This window comes from Marmota monax, unplaced genomic scaffold, assembly GCF_021218885.2.
Source record: "Marmota monax isolate L192 unplaced genomic scaffold, Marmota_monax_Labrador192_F-V1.1 WCK01_AAM20220418_F8-fsc00122, whole genome shotgun sequence".
NCBI lineage: Eukaryota > Metazoa > Chordata > Mammalia > Rodentia > Sciuridae > Marmota > Marmota monax.
The window spans coordinates 1436508-1456394 of NW_026695223.1; positions in this window are offsets into that span (position 1 = coordinate 1436508).

Genomic DNA, 19887 nt, shown 5'->3' on the forward strand with positions numbered 1-19887 from the left:
GAGGCAGTACGTCATGAGAGAAGGACATGGCAAAGGAGAGCAACTCACTTCTGGTGGCCAGGAAGTCCAGCAGGCATGAACACTTCCAGGGCACACCCCCAGGGACCCACCTCCTCCAGCCACACCCCACCTGCCTATAGTTGCCATCCAGTCAGTCCATTTGAATCAGGATAGACTGATTGACAGCTCTCACTGTTCAATCACTTCACCTCTGAATATTCCTGAGTTACATAGGAGCTTTGTGGGGACACCTCATATCCAAACCATAACATTGGCAAATAAGCTCCTCATATCGTCTTTCTTGGAAAACTTTGGGTCTCATACTGTCAACACCAGCTATTCAAAATAGCTGTGGGATAAATGTACTTGAAGAGTTAATTGAATTTTATCTATAATATCTCCACTAAAAGATATTTAAATATAGATTTTTCTATCATGACCTTCATGATATATTTTTCCATAGGTGGTGTATGCCACATATTCTCTTCATATGCATATAGAAAATGAATCATTTCATTATTTTTCTATTTGAAATTATGATAGAATCAAAATATTTGTACTTAAAAAGCAATTCATCAACCTGATCTTATACACACTCACAATCACATATATAAAACACATACTCAGGCACATAAACACACATGTACACATAAAAATGCACACAGACACAAACATACATATAAACATACAAGCCTCGCCTTGTGTTTCTTGACAATCCCCAGAAGCGTAACCCTTCTACAACTTTCAAAAACGCTGGGAATTTTACTACAGAATTCTAGGTTTCAATGGAGCAATGTTAAAAATAATAATAATAAAAACAACAAAAAGTCACTCTCTCCTCTTTGCATATGGTCAGTTTACTACGAATTTTCTTACAGTTGTTAGGGTCACAGGAGTTTTAGCCAGTGTCTTCCACCAACATCATTCCAGCCATCTCAGGCCATCTCTTCACTGAATGCCAGTGATTATAGTAGGTCAGGGAGAGAGAACATGCCTACATCAGAGAAATATGTCATACCGCACAGAGGACCAGTGCATAGATGCACACCCTCATAGTGGCCTCAACACCAGGCAGCTACATAATACAGTGCTTTTCATATCAGATCAACCATCTTGAGAGCAGAGGGGAGGGGAAAGAGAATGATGCCTCAACCTATTTCTTCCAAAATCCCTCTTAGACATGTTTCTGGCTTATAACCCCTTCTACCCATGGATGTTAGAGGAATTTAGAAATGATATATACCCTGAATATGCAATGGTCAAAATGTCTGGGGTCCTGAGTTATAATAAGGAAGCCAGGCACGGATCTGCAATTTTGCAGAACACCTGAGATTACTGGTCAGATTATTTTTGTTTTATGTTTTTATGAATCTCATTATTTTGGATTTTTAATAAAGAAATAACATCATTTAAAGGTCAGCTATCAAGTGGTTGAATAAAGTTACCTTATTTTTCTCAACAGTATTTGTTAACTTACAGAAAAACTCTAATTTGAATGATTTTACATTTAAACAGGACAAAACCCATAAAGAACAAAATAAAGAACGAAACATGAATAATAAAAATATGAAATCTCTCAGCACCTCAAAATCCAAAACCCAAAACCAAAAATATGTAGTCCAAGTGGAGAAAAGAATAACATTATCCTGAAATTTTTTTCAAAGAAATGATGAAAAAGGTTTAATAGAGCTCTTTTTCTAAATTGGCTTTATTTTTTCTATGTTCACTTAATTCTTCTCCTTCATGGATTTTTGCAGAAGTCTTACTAATGGTACTTAAAAGTAATTTTTATAAATATTTTGAAATGAAAATACAGACATTGTTGTTCCCTTGGGTTTGTTTATAACTTTTGTTCTAGTTCATATTGCCATTCCATAAAGCGAAAGAGATTTTTAAAACTACACCAAAAAACCTAAGAATAATGACACAATATGCTTTAATATCAAAACAAAATGTAGCAAAAATACAACTTTAATTTAAAAAGTGATTCTGTGAACATGATGGTTTCCATATGCAATTATTTCTGAATAACATACAGTGATTTCCTCTGTGGTCTTGTGGGTTCTCTCACAGCTTGCTTACATTGTGGAGGACATTGGTCTATGGTCACCCCCATGAAGACTGGACATATTACAGCAGTGTTAAATAAGGCCTTAGGGGAATATGAGCATGCATTATTATCAGTCAAAAACTTGTCATGAGTAACTACTGATCCAAAATCAAAAACAGAAAGGTTGCCACACCTTTGTTGAACACAGAGTGTGTGAGAAAACTCTGCTGTATCATAAGCTTGAGAGAACAGAAGAATGACAAAATTATTGAAAATTTTGGGCATGATAAAAAAGCTAATATTTATACTTAGTGTACATATAGCTATTAGGAAGAAAATTGTAACAGATAAATAACATTTCTTGGCCATGTATAGATTAGATATTTTATGTAACTGACAAATGAGGGTTATCAAATTATACTAGCTATAATGATTTCTAGAAACCTGTTATGACAAAGGAAACATATATTTATTTGCTTCCACAACACTGACTTCTTAAAAGCAAAAAAGATTCATTGAAAAGATACATATATAATATAAAAAAACACATAGGATCCTAACGATAATGCTCCAATAAAAAAAGAAAGTATCCTAATAAAAAGTATACTGAAAAAAAAATCTTAGAAGGCAATATTAAGTGGATATGAATTCTAAATCACATAGAAAGTTTATTTAATAAGTGGAATGTACACACTAGAATAATTTAAGAATGCATATTCTTAAGGAAGCAATGTTTTATATTTCATAAAGTGTCCAAGTGTAATTTTTGATAAGGTCTTTAAAGATGATCCAAATTTACACTTAAATTTGATTAGATATATACAGTATTCCTATAAATTGCATATATTTATTCGCATATATTTATACAAGTTTGTATAAATATATTCATATGACACATTTTATGTATACAAAGACAGGAACATTTTTAAAAGGATGGTACTAGAACTTAATGGAAAATAATTTACAAAAACAAGGAATGAGGTACGGACGGTGGAAAATACTCAACATACCAAAGGAGTGTGGGCTGCAGAGTTGAGGGAGCATGTATGTGTGCAAAGACATTTCAGATCCGGGGCAGAGGACCTGGTGGTGCCAAGTCCCAGAGAGAACTGGAAAATAACAATCACATGCCATGTTCATAGATGTATCTTTTCCTAACTATATTCCTTAAAGAAGCATTACAGCACTAAGAAAATACAACAAATACAAAAATAAAAGATTTTGGTTTTTTGTAAACAATGGTTCATCATGTTTAGAACATATTGGTGAATATCTTGGAAATCAGCCTCAGGGTGGTACTGGGCACTCTAGGAAAGAACGCCAACAAGGTGCAGGTAAATACAAATTTCAGTGCAAATAAGTGAATACTCCAGCTCTACCCTTTGGATCATTCCATGTCACTTTCTGTGTCTTCCAGATGGAGAACGTGCAGGCTATGCTTCCTGCCCTCTGGTCTGCATTTCTAAAATTCCTAAAGTGCTGGGTAGAAGGAAGCCAAGCTTGCTGTTTCTAGAGCACTGCTTGATGGGCTGGGTGTGGAGGGAATCTTTCCAGTTTTTGAAAACTTTCCTCCAGCGAACGGACGGATTTTGGGACACAAATATGGAATTCTTTTTGTCCTTCCAAGAAATACTTTTAAAAAGTAATTTAGGCTGGGCATGGTGGTGCACACCTGGAATCCCAGTGATTCCGAAGGCTGAGGCAGGCAATCGCAAGTTCAAACCAGCCTCAGCAACTTAGGCCCTAAGGAACTTAATGAGACTCTGTCTCCAAAATAAATAAATAAATAAATAAAATAAAAGGGCTGGGGTTGTGGTTCATTGGTTGAGTGCCCCTGGTTAAATCCCTAGTACCAAGAATTTTAAAAAAAGTAATTTAAGGTTCCACCTATTAAACAATTGGGCTAAAAACAAATAAGAATTTTGATAGCTGGAGTTGTGGCTCAATGGTAGAGCAGCTTGCTTAGCATGTGTGAAGCACTGGATTTGATTCTCAGCACCACGTATAAATAAATTCAAGAAAGGTTCGTGGACAACTAAAAACATTTTTTTTTTACAAAATTCAGAATTTCAGAAGAAGGACTATTTTAGCCAGCCTTTCATCACCAAGAACAAAGCAGAGCAGAACAAGTTTGTTTTGGCTCACAGTTTCAGATGTCTCCATCTATAGCTCTGAGCCTGAGGTGAGGAAGAACATCATGGAGGAAGGGCGTGGTGGACAGAAGGAGTTCAGGGCTTGGCAACCAGGAAGCAAAGAGAAGGCTCTGTTCAACAGGGACAACATATAAACCCCAAAGTCAGACCCCCAGTGACCTACTTCCTTCAGCCACACTCTAATTTACACTTACTGCTTAGCTAACCTATATCAGTGGATTAATACTCTGATAAGAGAGATTACACCTCTCATAATCTAATCATTTCAGCTCTGAAAATTCTTGCATTGTCTCACACATCAGCTTTTAGAGGACCCCTCAAATCTAAAGGACCCCTCATATCTAAAGGACCCCTCATATCTAAACCAAAACAAGAGCAAAGGAATTAGAGAAAAATTGTCAATCCATTTCTTTTATAGAGACATGTCTGTGGATCTCAGTCTTTGAATTCACAAGACAAAGAACCAATAATCTTCATGTGTCACTATCACATAATCCATATGACTTAGGCAGAGTGATGGAAGTTTGGAAGATGATTATGGACAAGGCGTACAAAAGATGCTCAAAATAACCCCAAGCTGTTAATGGCTTTTGAAGAGGGATGGCATATGTTCAGAACTGAGATTTTAAAGTACTGTTCTCATAGCAATGTAGAGAATGGGGTAGAAGGAGACACAGAGTGATGGGATTCTTGCACTAGTCAAGATTTCTGACTATTTACTGGCATAATTAATGTATTTTCTTAGGACTGATGCTCAAAGAGACATCTATAACTTAATCACCAACCATGATGGCTTCAGCTCCCTTTGGCTACTATGAAAAATGTATTATTGAAAAGAAATAAAGGACTTAATTTTTAAGTTAAGTATCATTCTGAATGTTATTCTATGTGAACTAACTTTAAGGAAATACAAAGAGAATTTTTTTTCTTTTTTTATTGGTTGTTCAAAACATTACAAAGCTCTTGACATATCATATTTCATACATTAGATTCAAGTGGGTTATGAACTCCCATTTTTACCCCATATACAGATTGCAGAATCACATTGGTTATTTTAAACAAAGTGTAAGGGTGATTATTTATAGGACTATTATGAAATATTCACTCACTGTTAGAACTTGAAATCACATGAGATTAGCATATTTTCCAACAACAGATGATAAAGAATACACTAGGCTCTACATAAATAATGAATAAAAATGAATAAAAAGAAACAAATCGTAGGCCATTCCTAAAATATTTACTGGTAATCTAAAAGACATATTACCAGCTGTGTTGATTGGAATGTTGAACAGATCAATGAAAATCATTAGATGAAATCATCAAGAAATTTGGGTTTTGAGAATTTGAAGGTATTATCTTATACAGGTAATAAACTAGTTTCTACATAGAGGCATGTTTATTTTCCTCATCTAAAACAGGGATGATAATTATATTGCTTTGGAAATTTAGAAGTATTTTCTTGGAAAAGTGTCTTTCATAATTAGATGCCAAACAATTTGTGATAAAAATTTAACTATTCTAGTATTTCTGGGGTTTCCTAACTTCTTGTTTCTACTGTTTCTGGCACCATTGCCAGAGCTTTCAAAAAAATGGAATTTTAATTTTAATGTATTCCTTGCTAAATTTGTTTAATTTTTTTTACTTTATTTCATTGTGTTTAAAATGCACTAGATTAGAGACTTTAAAATATATTATAATGTCCACTTCAAAGAAGATACTTCTTTATCTCAAAAAAAAAAAAAATTCTTTACAGATAATGCCAATTGGATGAACTCTGCAAATTGAATGGCTTTGTTTTCTGTCCCCCTGTTTTGTATGTCACATATCTGAAAAAGATACTTTATGAAACTTAAGGTTTTGATACCATAAACAGAAATCATAAAAGAAACATTTTCATATATCTTTGAAATAAATGTTTAAAATATCTAAATTTCAAAATTCCCTTCAACAAAGATTGAAGCAAAAATAGACTTTTTAATTGCAATGAATATGAAGGTGTATATATACATTTGCAATATATATATATATTTAAAATACATATATGTAATCTAAAAAAATATTTATTAGTATAAAAAGAGATTTTCCAAAAAGAAGAGATTGACAAAAGATTGGCCAAAGAAATGAAAAACTGGCCCCCACAAAAACAGAAATACAAATTGAACACTAATCAATATGTAATAGTTTGCGTTATCATTATTAATAAAAATGCAAATTAAAGCAATAATAAGATTCCTTCTTTATATCATAATGATTCAATGCTTTTAAAAATACAACATTTATCTCAATAGAAGTCTGAGTTTTCCTTCCAGACTGCTTGTGAACTTGTTAGTATATTTTTGCTTTTATGAGAAATTTGACAATGTATAGTAAAACTCTGCAAATGAGTATTAGTCTATCCCAGAGAAAACCAGGGAAACAACTGACTGGTTGTTTGGAAACTCCAACAAAATTGATAAACCTTAAAAAATATGGGCAAATAAAAAGAGAAGATATAAATTTCCAATGTGAGGAACTAAAAGGGGTATATACCTATGCAGTCTTCAGATATCTCCAAGAATGACTAGAAAATGCAATGAAATCTCTACATCTGCCAAATTGACAACTTAGCTAAGACGGACTACCTTCTTGGAAAGCACAAATAACCACATTTCACTCAATATGAGTTACTGTCAATAGCTGTACAACTATTAAGGAAACTGAATTAGTAATTTTAACCCATCTATCCCCCCAAAAGGTAAAAAATCTCTAGGCCAGATCATTTCACTGGAAAAATCCTACCAATCATTTTAAAATGATGAATGCCAATTCTATATAATCTCCTCCAGAAAATAAATAAATAGATAAATAAATAAGAGGTGGGTGCCAGGTGTGGTGGTGCATACCTGTAATTCCAGTGGCTGGAGAGGCGGAGACAGGGGGATTGCCAGTTCAAAGCCAGACTCAGCAATTTAGCAAGGCTTCAAGCTACTCAATGAAACCTTCTCTCAAAATAAAAAATAAAAAGGCTATAGATGTGGCTCAGTGGTTAAGTGCCTTAGTAGAAAATAATAATAATAATAATAGAGGTGAGGATACTCTTCAAGAATACAGGAGCACAGATCCTTAGCAATATATTCAGCAATAAATTAAGAAAATTGCATACTATGATCATTGGCCTTTATTTCAGGGATATAAAACTGGTTTGATATTTGAAAAATGTACCATGTATTCCACTATGGCCAAAAAAACAAAGAAAAAAATAATGTGATGATGTGACACTAGAAAAAGAATTTGACACAAGTCAAAACTTGTTCATGGAAAAAGCATTGAGAAAAAACAAAAATAGTGTGAACTTTCTCAACATGATAAAGAACATCTACAAAACCATACAGCTAATGTTATTTTTCATGCTGAAAGACCTCATGTTTTCTCCATGTTGTCAAGACCAATCCAAGGATATCTGCCCTCTACACTGAGTCACTTATTGCTTGAGGTACCATCTAGTGCATAAGGCAAGAAAGGAAAGAAAAGTACACAGATTCCAAAGGAAGAGATAAAAATATTCCCTTTTAGGGATGCAAATCACATAGAAAATCCCAAGAAATTTACAAACAAACAAAAAATCCTAAAAATTCCTCCACTAAATGAGTTCAGTAAGTAACAGGATATAATATAAATACACAGAGATCAGTTGTATTTCTGTAGAATACCAATAAACTTAAGGACCACAACATAGAAATATAATACCTTTGACAGTTGCTCAAAAATTATAGTTAGGTGTAAATCTAGTAAACATGTATAGGGTTTATGCTAGAAAGTAAACAATGATGAAGAAACATTTTCCTAAAAAAAATATTTAAATACAGAGAAATAAAATGTTCATGACCTGGAGTTTGATTAAACATTGTAAAGATGTCAGTTTTCCTTATGTTATATAAAGGATTAATATAATTCTTATGAAAATCCCAGTAAGACATTTTAAGGTGCATATAAGTTTATTCTAAAATTATATGGGAAAAAAGAAACTAGAATAGCTAATTTTGAAAAAGGAGAATAAATTGTGAGGAATCAATTCTACCTGATTTCAGGACTTGCACAGCTACAGCAACCAAAACCCTCTGGTATTGGCAGAGGGATTAGTCACTTTGCTTCCATGTTTTTATTTTTGCTTTGAACAAAGACTTTTGTGTCTGGTATTAAAAACTGTTCTTTAAAACTGCAATTGCTTCTGCACAGAGTTTCTGCTCTGTTGGATTATCATTTCTATGCTACAGTACACACCCAGCATTCTTTGGGGGCTTCAAAGACAAACCTATTCTGCTTTTTAATTTTTTTTCCTTCTCCACTCTAACCCCATGGTCTTTGCTTTCTCTACTAAATAGCAGCTTATTTTAAATTCTTTGGGAAAATAGGTGAAAAGATCACGTCTTATATTTGTTCTAAGTCACTGTACACAGGTGAGACATTCTGGGATTTCACCACTCAGAGCTCTTAAAAATGTTATTTCTTTCCATTTGAGGTTCTAACATCAGTCAGCTTTTTCAGCCTGCCATGTCCTGAATTGCCACTTGGCTTCCCTTGCATTCTTGCTTACACGCTAGCTATTGAGAAGTTTTCTGTTTCTCAAAAGTAAATAATGATCTACAACTAGGATATTGTTCTTTTCTATAAACTGCTCCTTATTTAACCAGAAGGCTTTAACAACTGTCTGTGTCAAGGAAATCCATCAAGGTTTTAATGGGATAGAACTGCCTTTTATGCAACACTGTAAAAAAAAAATTTTTTTTTCTAGAAATGCATCACAATAATTGTCAAACATGTTTTAATTCTCTGCAGATTTCCCCTGGAGCTGTGGGTTGTTCGCCTCCCAGCTTACTGCAAGTATCCCTCTCTCCTTCCTGCCCCTGCTGTCAGGATTTTCACTAACCAAAGTCACATTGTGTAGGTGACGGTTTTGGTTTGCTCTACAAGATGTAAATATCTCTACTGGTGGCATGAATTGTTGTAGATCTCAGTTAGATGGAAGAGCATAGGCATGGTGGGGACTTCTCTTAGTTCACTTCCAGAGTGACTCAAGTAGTGATTCCTTAGCTCTGTGATATCACTAATCCAGAATTTTAAGTCTTAGGTCATGTGGATGGGTGGAAGAAGGTTCACACTAAGAGGGCTTGGGAGTTTAGCTTTCTGTGTTTCTAGTACTAAGGACCCAGATGGGTGAAGAACTGGCCATTCTCTGACACACAGACTCTGTGTAACATCAAGGTGCATTGGAAAGTATTAAAGTTAAAATGCACTTACCTTAAATGACCCTTGTATAAGTGTATGAAGAGGCATGCACAAGAAATTTCATTACTGCATTGTTTATAATTGTGGGTATTGTTTAATATCAAAACATTTATCAGTGGAAAAGGCATAATTTACTACAAATATGAAATTCAAGGAAATGTTTAAAGAAATAAACTAAATAACTACACATGAAAAAAGTTGTCAAATACTATGCACAGGATAATAAAACATTTATAGATAAGCTATTCAGGCACAAGTGATATTTTATAATTTTATTTGCCATGTTTAAATGTATGGGAAACATATGTGAAGTTCTACAATAAACCAAAAAACAGTCTTCCAATGACTGAACAGTCGGAATTGGGAATGATTGTCACGGGAGACTTTGGTGTTTTGGGCAATTTCTTTTTTTCAGAGACACGTTTATTTAGAAAAGCAAATCAACATACAAGGGAAAACATAGATTCTCTCAAGGAAGAGATATCTTGGGGTAAAGTAAGCAATGCACATTCAAGGGAGAAGGCTGGCTATCTCCAGAGCAAGACACAGCCACTGATGTTTGATTTCTTAAGCAAAAAAACAAAACAAAACAAACAAACAACAACAACAATATATATATAAAACTTGAGGGGCTTAAATATATATATATATATATATATATATATATATATATATATAACTTGAGGGGCTTAAAAGAAATGAAACAACTAACAACAATAACAGCTGGACTGGAAATACATCGACAAGTTAATAATGGACCCTGGGTGGTCAAATTGTGGCTGTGTTTTTATTTTCTTTGCTATACTTAGTATTTCTCTGTGTTTTTCAGGAATATATTTGCATATCTAAAGTTTTCAAATGCACAAAACATTTTAAGGAAAATAAATTACAGTGCTGCATAAAAAGCAGTTCTATCCCATTAAAACCTTGATGGATTTCCTTGACACAGACAGTTGTTAAAGCCCTCTGGTTAAATAAGGAGCAGTTTACAGAAAAGAACAATATCCTAGTTGTAGATTATTATTTTCTTTTGAGAAACAGAAAACTTCTTAAGCTGTCTCAAGGGATGGAGAATTTATCCTAAGGACTCAGATGTCACCGATACTTTAAAAAGCAGAAGTAAGTCTTTTGGGAGACAGAGCAAGCACCTTGAAGTTTATGAGGAATTGAAGAAGCCAAGCTCTTTTTGGTTCTCCTCTTCTCACATAAAATTGAGAGAAACAGGAATGAAAGTAAATATAAACAGGGTAAAGTAAGATAGATCAACTTATTTTTAATTATTAGTTTGCTAATCATTTTACATTAGTCATTACTCATTCATGTATAAAATATGAAAAGAAGATCTAAAACTGAAAAGATCACAGGTTTTAAACAGTGATCAGTTACTGGCCATTGTAATCTGTCTTCATGAATGAAAAATCCCCTAACTTATTTCAAGAACATGTGATTCTAGAGTAATAATATGCTATCATTTTTGCTGAGCTATTTTTTTAATGGAATTATTTTTGTGGATTCATTGCCTCTTTCGGAGGGAGCAAAGTGTTTCAGGAAATAACCTCAGGTTTGTATCTATTTCCTATTGTTAAGGTTTGGATCTAAAAATGCCACCCAAAGAGCTCTTGTGTTAGGCAATGCAGAAGTGAGAAGATTGGATTATGAGAGTTACAACCTCATCAGTGGTTTAATCCATATTAATGGATTAATAATTTGAGTGGTTTCATGGTGGTACCTGTAGGTATGTGCAATATGGATGGAGGAAGTTGGTCATTGGGTGTGTATCCTGAAACTACATATGTTGTTCCTGGCTCTTTGCTCTCTGTTTCCTGGCTACGAGGAGCTGAGCAGCTTTCTCCCACCCCCCTTTTAGGCCATGACATTCTGCCTAGTCTCAGGCCCAGAAAAATAGAGCCAGCCCACCATTGACCGGACCTCTGAAACTGTGAGCCAAAATAAATCTTTTATCCTCTACATTGTTCTTGTCAGGCATTTTGTTCACAGTGACAAAAAGCTAAGAAACATATGCTGTGTAGTTTCCCTGAAAATCAAAGTACTCTATAAAAATTCCACCTGAGAATCAAAGCTCTGAATCAGGGGATAGTACCTGATTGCCTTTTTCATGGCTTTTGGGGCTGAAGGAGTGGGTTGGTCAAATGTACTAGAACAAGGACATTTAGAAGACACCATCTGGATACAATGCTTAACCACTGAGGAAGAGTTGATTGGCATGTTCAAGTTCATCTCTCCCTGTCTTTTAGTACTTCATGACTCTTGGGGCTATTGTTCCATGAATTTATTTTTTGACATCCTGACCCACCATTTTCAGGGATATTGTAGAATTTAGGACACATCATTCACATCAAAATCCTCTGTAGCTCTTTAGTAATAGAGAATACAGAATATAATTTTATTCAAATAACCTCAAATGCTCAGTTTTCAACAATAATTTAGAAGCTTAATCCCCTGGAAAGAGAATTATGTAATTAAAAATGAAGACTTCAATTGTGTTTGGATTTAATAATAAATGTCCTCAATAACCTTATTGAGGAGGTTCGATCCTCAAAGGCACTATAATTTTAATATAAAGGAGTTTACTTCAAACAGAAAAGTGGAAAGTACTGTTACATTTCTCCCCAAACATTCTGCAATGATATGTGGAAATAATCTAAAAAAATACCCAATTCCCTCTGTCCTCCCCACTCTAAAACCATAGTGTTTATATCATCTGTAAAGAAAGGCTTCTTTTCCTGTAGTTTTCAGGATATAAATTCTGCTCACAATTTCAAATGAATGCCTCAGATATAAGGAATAAACCTACATTAAAAAATTATTTAGACCCTTATGATATACTTCCTATAACTATTAGTAAGTTAGAACTAACTAATTAACAGATCAATATTAATTATTCCATTTGAAAATGACTTTACTCTTTAAAGAGAAGGAAGAAGAAGAAGAAGAAGAAGAAGAAGAAGAAGAAGAAGAAGAAGAAGAAGAAGAAGAAAATGATACTATAATTCAAATTAGGCTAAGTGTCTGTTCCCTTACCTCTCCATCAGGGGCCAATGGTAGTATTGTTCCTACCTTTAAATTCTAGAAAAAAAAATTAACCAATGAAATGATAGCTTCTTACATATCTCAGAGTTCTGCATATTTCTTTTCAAAGACCATATGACAGAATTTAATTTAAACACAGATGTAAATGATATTTAAAATATAAATCTCAGGGGAAAACTACAATTACAAACAAAGCACAATAAAAATTTATTATGAGACTCATGATATAAAACTACATGAATTTGATTTTTAAATTCCCACTAAATCAATCTCAATTATTTTCACGATTGCAGGATTTCAGGGAATACTCTGGAAGTATATTTAGAGATAATACTCCATAAAAATAATATATTTTAAAGGATGGATATAAATACTGATGTGGAGATGAGATTAAAAACAAACATAAAAATTTGATTAAGGTCAGAAGCCCAGACTGCTGATGGAGATGGTCCAGAGCCTGTTTTCATATTGATTAATCCAATATACAGCACACGTTCCGTCTTTTCACATTTGTTTAGCATATAGCAATATATAAATATGTGCCAAATGGTAGAAAGAAAACTAGAGCATACCCCATGCCCTCATCGAACCCTCATGCTCTGGCAGAAGTTTTGTAAATATTTGGTGACACAGATTATCCAGGAAGGAATTAATAACTAAATGAGGAAGTTGATAACTAGGAACCTTTTATATAGGAAGTGATAATAGAGACAATCATTTTAAAGAAAAACAAATTTATTATTCTGAAATTATCAATAACTATTTATATAGGAAGTGATAATAGAGACAATCATTTTAAAGAAAAACAAAGTTACTATTCTGAAATTATCAATAACTATTATGTGAGTTGAATGTCTCATTTTTATTTGGTTTTGATTATAAACTAATCATTGATAAGAATTTGTCTATTTAGTACATTTCTAACTCCATGAACTTGCAATGGGCCTGACATGTAGCAGTTGCTCAATAAATATATGTTGGGCAGTATCTTTGTTCAGGCTGCTTAAATAAACTACAGTAGACTGAGTGGCTAATATATAGCAGCTATCTGTTTCTTAAAGTTCTGGAAGCTGGGGACCCTAGACCAAAGCACTGGGACCCTAGACCACAAGCCACTTGTGGCTGGGAGGTTCTGCTTCCTGATTCATACTGGGGTCTGTGGTAGAAATCAGGGTGTGTTTTGAGCTGTGAGGATTCCCAATCCCTGTGGCCAAGTAATAAATTCTGAACTGTAAAATACAAGAGGGGACAGGGGAGGGGATAGTTGCCCTTCTATTAAGAATCTATCCAGGCTGATTAAGAAGCACCGCAGAGGAGAACTCTGACTCTACCCCCAACCTCCGTAAAAATCATTTTTTTCTTCCCTCTCTCTCTTTCACTCTGTCTCCCTCATTTTCAATTGCAGTAGCTTGCCTTCCCTCTCCTACTCTTCCCCCTCCGGCACTCTGGTCCTTGACATTCAGAAGTGCCATGAAGTCAGCTTAAAATGGCAGAAACTCAAGTGTGAATTCTTTCTGACATTAACACTCTTCCATAGGTCTCAATTAGTATGCATAATAGCTAATATGCTATGAAAGTCACTTACCAATAACAATGCAATCTATGAATACTAATGGGAAGGGATGCCAGCCATAAAGGAAAGCCAGCCACTCTGATTACATAAGGCTAATAAGAGAGCCTTGAACAAAATCAGTGACAGATCTTTATTTTCCTTCTCCTTCATCCTGCTGTGCCTCACCTCTTCCCCTTTCTTTATCTCCATTCAAGATAGAAAAAGCATGCACTTATGAGACAGTTCCGTGTTCAATCCTGATATCTGTGCTGTTTTTCTTATCTATCCCACAATCATGATATATGGATGATTAGCCTACTAGTGGAATCCTATTTGACTTGCTTCCCCATGAAATTATCCAATGGCCCTTTTAGAGATTTAAGATAATATTTATTCTCTCTCTCTCTCTCTCTTTCTCTCTCTCTCTAACTCTTTTTAATTTCTTTTTTGAATCTCAATGCATACATGCCTCAATAGGTTAGATACAGTGGGTCTCAAAACTAGATGCATAACAGAATCATTTAGGAAGACCTTGACATAACAATGATATCTTGGTTTTACCTAACAACAATGGATTCTGGATTTCTGAAGATGTAGCCCCAGCCTGTTTTTTTGTTTTTAAACACCAGAGGGGCTTAACACACAGCAAGAATTAATTATCATTTGCTACAGTCACAGCTATGATCCTTTCTAATGCTATAAACATCAGTCTTATCCTTAAAACACATATTTTAGGACATGATGTGGGTAGGATTACAAGTTACTGGATGGAGTGAATATTTTTCCATCTTATAGGAGATGCTGTTATTTTAATATTGGAACCACAGTATAATATTTTATAGAAGAAGACTACCTTAAAGTTTTTTAGCTTCTGATTTTGAATAATTTTAGATGAACAGTTATAGAGTTTCTATAAACTCTTCAACCACTTGTTCCAAATGTTAGCATCTTATTTAACCATAATACTTTGTCAAAATAAAAAATGTTAATATTGTTACAATCCTAGTAATTAAACAACAGACTTAATTTAGACTTTTTCAGATATTACATTACTGTCCCTCTTCTGTTCCAGGAAGAAATTCAGGATACAATATTCTGTCCCAGTGTTTCCTTAGTCTCCTGAAGCTTGCATGGTTTTGTCTTCTTGACATCGGCACTTGTGAAGATTACTCACAACGTTGGCTTTGTAGACTACACCTTATTTGAGTTTGCATGAAGTTTCCTTGTGATTAGACTAATGTCAGTGCATTGAAGCTGCTGTAGCCAAATATCATGAGCTGAAATAACAGAGATGTATTTCTCACAGTTCCACAGGCTGAAAAATGCACGATCAAGATACCCTAAGACTAAGTGTCTGGGGTCTGGTGAGGAGGGCCCATCTCCTGGTTCCTGAAGGGCACCTTCCCACTGAGTCCTCATGGTGGGAGGGACGATGGCCTAGGCAGCACTCTGCAACCTCTTTATAAGGGAATTCAACCCATTCATGAGGTGTTCATCCCCAAAACCTCATCTTCACCCCAAGCCCAGTTCAGAACCATCACCTCAGGTGGTTAAATTTCAACATAAGAATTGGGGGTGGACGCAACCAACCATAGAAACTAGGGTTATGGGATTTGAAGAAAAGTATCACAAATATAAGAAATCCTCTTGATGCATCAACTATTTTTTATACCTTTTATTTTATTTATTTATTTTTACGTTGTGTCGAGAATGGAACCCAGCGCCTTGCAAGTGCTAGGTGAGTGCTCTACCTCTGAGCCACAACCCCAGCCCCTTGATGCATCAGCTATTAAGAGAACATATGATATGGACATGACCAACCACTGACATTAACCTTGATCAAGTGGCAAAGGTCATGTCTGTCAAGTTTGCACACCAGGAATTTCCCGTGTTTCCCACTTTCTGAATTCTGTGGAAATGAATCACAAACTCTGGTCCAAAGTAGAATGGAGGGAAATTAAATATTATTTGGAATTCTTCTTTAAGAATAATCCATCCTTTTTTTGTTTTTTTACCTATTTATTGATTTAGTTTCTTTATGTCTATGTTTTAGGTATTTACTAACAAAAATACCTAAAAATTATTTATTTAAATCAATAATGATTATATCAATGTTACTTATTTTTATATGCTCATGAATATTTATTCTTTGCAATATTATTCAGTACCATCATTCTTATTTAGCTTTGGCTATTGATGCTCTTTGTAATTGGTTCCTGTGTCAGTTTGACTTACCCCATTGTTTGTTTTGTTTTGTTTTGTTTGAGGATGCTCTTACTTTCTAACACTACAAGATGTTCCAGGTCTATCTTATATTCTCAATATCATAGACCTAGAATCTTCCATTTCTCCAATGAGTCCTGGTCTTTTCTTGGAAAATGGCATGGAGAAATTTAAATCTAGGTATTGAGTGTGTTCAATACTACTTAGGTGTCACACTGGTAAGCTTTTAAAAATTGTTTTCCTTTTTACTCAGCATTCATATCTACATTGTCCTTCTTAGAGAACTATAGAATCCTTCAGAACCTACACATTAAATTAGAAATAAGAATCATGGTAAATGGGGAATGCAAAATCTCTATCTGAATCTGGTCTTGGGGTATTATTAAGATCCTGGCTATCTTTTCCATAAATTTTTATTACTGGTTTAATAAAGTTATTTGACCTCCATGGTTTCCTTGCATCCTAGATTTTTGTCAGGCACAGGATAGATTTATATGTTTGCTTGAGCATGAAATTCAACTATCTATCCCCAGAAAAACATTTTGTATGTAAAGACCTTCTTTAACTCCTTGTTTTCTTATAGTTGAATACCTAAAGAGCTGGAGGCTGAATTACCCCACCTCTAGAACCCACTCTCAAGAGCACCATATTTTAGTGATTAGATTTTATAATAAAATTATGTATCTGTCCTTTCTTATTTCAAAAGAACTTTACTCATTCAGCATGCAGTGGCTGTTTCTGGTTGGGGTTGTCCTGAGACTGCATGGATCTGAGTGTGGGTCCCTTTAGTTGCTATAGCATTTGGAGCTGCCACTCCAACAGTACTCAATGAAAAATTTCAGTCCTGACCATTAAATTGCAACATAGTGCCAGAAGGTACTTCCTAGAAAAGGAAAATGAAGGCTTTGCTGGGGATTTAGGTCCAGGACAGGTGTGCTATCAGAGCACCTCAATAAGTGTCTGTAGCAATTCAAAGGTAAGAACATCCAAGGGAGAAGTGGTGAGCCCTGCTACAGAGCCACTGTGCACACTTCCCTTTTCCCCATGACACTGTATGGAAGACAGGTTGTGTAGGAATGTGAGCTAAAAGGCTCTGAAGAAAGAAAATTGTTCAAAAATATAATACCATATTTCTTAGAGTAAAAAAAATAGCAACTATGATGAACAGCTTACAAGTTCTTCTGTGATCTTTATTTCAGTTGTTCAGCAGAAAACAAAATTATTACAATATGCCATGAAATGATCTATTAAAATCATTTACATGGATTTTTATAACTGTGAGATGAGGATGCATAAATCTGTTTTAAAAATTCCTCAAGCAACAAAAGTATTTCTTAAAGAGGGAAATGAATGTTGAAAGAAAATAATAAAAACTATCCAAAAAGAGTAAAGTTCATAATTCATCTTCGGACACACACAAGAAACTGTAAAAGTGAGAAAATGTATTTTGTGGTTTGTTTTCTTTTTCTTTCCCAGAAGTTGATTCTTTTTTTCCAGTTCTTATTCATCTTGGTGTGACAGGTGCTCTGAAAACACTTGTTCACTAATGGACAAACATAGCGCTTTCTAATTGTGTAATGATATGGCTACAAAGCTTTCTTTATGATTTTAAAATCTTTACTGGACATGACAACCAGGAACAGTTTACACACATTTGCACACACACACCCTTTGGAAAGTGGGTCCATCTTCTCATGCTAAGGAGCCAATTGGCAAAGAAAGAATCTTTTAGTCTAAATGTATTCTAAATAAATACAGAAGAAGAAAAGAAGAATCAATAAGAGGAGGAAACAGAGAAAGAGAATACAAAGGAGAGGGAGGGCGAGGAAGGTGCTCATCTAATCTTTTTATGATATTAGTAGGAAGATCAGTTCATTTCTAGTCCTTCTTTTTTTCTGTTTATCACCTTCCCATTGCCATGAAGAAATGGGTTTTGCTTGAACAAAATCCTGATAAGTAAAAATACACAATAATCAAGATAAAACAGGGGCTTGTTACTTTTCTCAAAGACTTTCCAGGAAAGTTCAACTCTAAGAGTTGAATTGTCCTAGTACTCTTGGCATAAAACTTGATGTTCCCAATTAATTAATACGAATCTTTTGGGGAATATTTCCATTTGCAAAATGCTAAGAAATTTCCTTGGGCCTTTTGATATTCTTATGCTATGTTTCCACTGTGTGATCCACTTTCTATTAATGGATCACTTAGGGTAATCCACTACCCTACATGACTACATCAGTTGATCAGCATTGCTATTATTTTTCTATTCTGTGTTAAGAAAGACATAAAAGAAATGGAAAGCCAAGGTTTCTAATGAAGATTTCCCCAGACTCATGGGTATACCAAGCCCTTCAAACACATCAGTATGGAAAAAAAAATGGAACTCAAAAGTTATAACAGAAAAAAAAAGTGAGGGGAAAATAAGAAAGACTGAATTTCATTCTAGCAGAAATTCTCAAACAAGTTTGTGAAGGTGAAGATTAGAATTCGGTAATGCTTAGGAAGTCATTATCCTTTTTATTTCTTGGTGAGTCACAAATGAAATCCATAAAGATATCATAACGTCACACAGCCTAGGGGAATGTACTGCAAGGAAAAGCACAGTGGAATCTATAAGTAGGGCAGTTAGGAAAATACACCGGAAGAACTTCTTAGACTCATATTAAGGCAGATTTCCAAAAAGGGAAATATTTGAACCAAAGGGGTCTTCAGAAAAGAGCTCAATTTACATTAAATCAGTCTGTTCCCTGGGACTCTAAGAGTCATCTCCCAAGAGGTATAGGAATCTATTTGCAAAAAGTCTCCTCATAATGATACTATTGAATCCTTGCTGAGGGTGAACCAGGGAACCTGGTGGACACTTGACTCTAATAAGCCAAACAAAACCTTGGTCAGTTTTAAATATTATAAGTGAGAACCATTTATAAGATAATAACATTTATTGCTTCTTCACAATAAATGTGAACATCAATGGGCAGGATGGCTTTAATTCCATTCTAAATGTTATCTCTACCAAATAAAACTGGGATTGCCACAAGCTACTTTGACAAGAATTTCTGCAATCTGTCCTGGTCTGATGCTAGAACATTTAATATTTTATATATTTATTATGTTTAGTCATCTTTATCCAGATGCATGTTTTAAAAATAATGTCTCTGGTGTATAAAACAGCAAAAATTTACTCATATTTTGACGGTGAAATATTTATCTCCTGCATAAAGGAGATACTTTTGTTCATTTTTTGGCAAATGACTTTCTTTTGAGGATTCTGAAATATTATTTAAATAGTTTCAAATATTTTCAACCACAGGGTAAGGGCCTGAATTGTTGAAGGAAGGCCCAGGTGCAAATATCTTTTCTTAAGTCATTGATAATCATTTCCCACATGATTTGACTAAAGGAGCACAAATTTTAAAAATTTGTCTTCAGCAAAAACATACTATAATAACTGTGCTCTCTATTGGATTCTATGTACTATAATTAATAATCACACATTTATAACTAACTAATACAGAACAGGTACCTTTCTAAAGTATGCTCTGCTTGCCATTAGGGTCCTGGACAAATCCAAGGGTTTTAAAGAGTAAAAG